Source organism: Solanum pennellii, chromosome 6 (genome assembly GCF_001406875.1).
Source record: "Solanum pennellii chromosome 6, SPENNV200".
NCBI classification, from domain to species: Eukaryota; Viridiplantae; Streptophyta; class Magnoliopsida; order Solanales; family Solanaceae; genus Solanum; species Solanum pennellii.
In genome coordinates, this window is record NC_028642.1 from 26,344,490 (window position 1) to 26,347,653 (window position 3,164).

The window sequence follows — 3,164 nt, forward strand, 5'->3', positions numbered from 1 at the left end:
GGATATATTGTACCATCTCGTAACTTGGAACTTCTAAGAATAAGCTAAGAACCAAGAATAAATATTTTTGGAATTAAGTAGAGAAATCTGAAAAATTTCCAGCTTTCAAAATTGAGTTTTGGTCATTTTCAAATGGTCATAACTCCCATCTCAAGAGGAGTTTTGATGAGTTCATTATATGGTTGGAAAGACCTTAGATTGATATTTCTATCCGCACCAAGTTTGCACAAATCCAATGTCGTACGAAGGAGAGATGCCTTTCGGAAGTTGGTCTATTGGACTGAGGAAAGTCCAATCCCGATTTTAGTAAAGTCAAAGTCGTCTTTTCACCGTAGTATTGCCTAATTCGTCTTAATGGTTATTTAGGCGTAAATACAAAGTCTCAAATAAGTTTGACAATAATTTGGAACACTTAGGTCTTGGGAGAAAAGAGAAAAGAAGAGAAAGATCAAGAATTTTCCAAGAACTCCTAGATCGTTGCGTGGATTTCGTCAGGGGTGATCCTTATCGACGTATGTGATATCATTTGGTGTTGGGTCCTTTCACCCACACCCCAAATTTGATTCAATACAGCAAGTTAGTTTATTTGAATTAAAATCTTGAAGTTATTGATGAAAATTTGTAAAGTTCTTGTTGGTAGAATTGTATTGATCTTTAGTACGTCCGATTCATGGAAGTTAAGGAGGCTTAGAGATGAAAAATAGAGAAAAGTCAAAGGTCTCATTAGATAACCCTTGGGGAGCCGCGCCTGCCAGAGCCCCTCAGGTCAGGCTCTGTCTGACAGGCTTTGGAGTGGCGCGCCTCTCAAAGTGCCCAGGCAAGGATAAGTACGATAGGCCCTTGCGCCCCGCACCTCAGAGCGCAAAGACATCCACGAACCCTGTTCATTCCCTATCTTTCCGTACTAGTTCCTAAGTTATGTATCTATCATTCCTAGTTGATTCCAACACTTTAAATTACATCAAAACATCATGAAATCATTCATAAAAATGAGATCATGATCCTTGAATCCATAAGTCAATTCAAGGGATGCTAAGATCAAAGTCAAAGAAGTTAAGAGTGAAGTTTAAAAGTTAAGGAGCAAGTCATAGTGAGTTCTTAAAGTTTTCAAAGAATCTGAAACAATACTTTTAACTTCGTTTTAACGCTCAAGTTACAGGTAGAGTAAAGAGTAAAGAGTTGAGTTCATTTCTCGAGAACTATAAGGGAACTATGTATTCCCTAAGGGTTTATAAATGATTCACATTTATGTTAGAAGGAAACCAAGAGTACTGAATGAGAGTTTTGAACAAAAAGGGAAACACTGTCTCTAAAAAGGAGATTTTCCAAAGATAAAGGGTTCAGTAAATTATCTCAACCCACAGGAAGGATGTTTTATTAAAACTATGAGCAAAAGTATGATTTAGGAGTAGTATTGAGCACTGATGTGACGATGAAAGTTCATATTAACTCAAGTCTCCACGTAACCCTGAAGTCATCATGGGAATTGACGGATCATAATTTTTAGATGATCACATAAGGTAATCTAGTGGATCCACTATGCTAAGTAAGGTCTTATATCGATAGCAAGGTATAGGACAGTTCTTGTAGCGTGGGCTAGACGTTGTATCACCACTTAGGCTCATAGTGGTGGTTGTCGATTAGAGAAACTAGCACAGAAATTATATTACTTTCCTATATAAGTAAAGTTGAGCTTATTATTGTTTTATCTTTAATGAACTAAGTGTTTACACTGTTTTACCAGTTATATATATATATATATATATATATATGCATATGTCTTTATTGCTTTATATTGAGTTGTTATCTTGTGAGTCAAGTAGACCCAAGTTAAGTTTATCCTTAATCTACTTCAAGATTATAGATGTGTTTAGTATTCCAACTCGCATACTGGTACATTCAATGTACTGATGCTAGTTGGCCTGCATTCATGATGCAGACGCATATAACCACAATTAGCATGCAGCGGACCATTGATCCAGTTGACATTCTGGAGGACATCCTTTTATTGCTTTTTTAGTTTAGACCATTAGGATATTGTAGGGTCTATTCCAACATCCATTTCAGTCAGTTTAGAGGCTTTATAGACAATGAACTAGTTCAGTTTTGGAGTATCCTTCATATTATACTTCGTATGTTAAAGTATTGAGACTTAATTTCCATTTTCTTCAACACAAGTTATTAAGTTATCTTATGAGAATTCCTTTAATTCTTTATCGGTGTTTAGCATAGTCTTCCGCTGTTTTAAGTAAGCCAGGTCAAGGGTTCGCTTAAGGCCAGCAATGATCGTTGCGTGCTGGCCACGTCCAGGGTGTAGGCTCTGGGCGTCACAATGTCACTTGACGTTGACTCACAAAAACGTATTCAAACAAGGCTAGGTCAAAAAATACATCATCAAAACACATAAACTCATAAGAATAGTCTCCAAACCTCATGGTCGTCCCTTGACGTTAAACCTCAAAGCTCTTTAAACCAATAATTAAAAGTTATTTCTAATCTTATTAACAACTTATTAACTAATAAAACACATGTGAGTCTTTAGTTCATCCTATTTCATGTTGAGGGTGTTTCAAAGGCGGTGTGATAACTGAAAATCCAAAGGAAGACTTGAAGTGAGATATTCAATAAATTTAGTGAAGATACAATTTTTGTATTTTTCCTTTTAAGGTTTCTCATTTTCAATGTAATAAAAAGAGCCATAAATCAAATCTCGACAAAACATCACTCCACTCTCCAACCCATTTTCCATGTCTAGACCTATTTCAACTACACGTGACACGATTTTTTGTAACCTAGGATGTGTAGTGTTCCCAAAGTTGGGCTTGGTCACATTAATTTCCTTGATCTATTTTTTTATATATATAAATAGTAGACAAAAACCAGGCACAACTGTTCACTTCATTAATTGAAAACTCTTCATCATCGCAACACAGATGAGGTCCTATGAACTCCTGATGTTTGACCAAACCTAAAGTTTTTTTAAGAATGAAAAGAAACCTTTATGAAAAGTTTATGATTTTATTTCCAATTTTTGGTTTTTATATATATGTTAGAATTCTCTTAAATATTTTTAATTCTAAATGTTATAATTTTGTACATTTTTATTAGTTCAAAATAGTTAAGTGATATTTGTATTATTATTATTATTATTATTATTATAATAT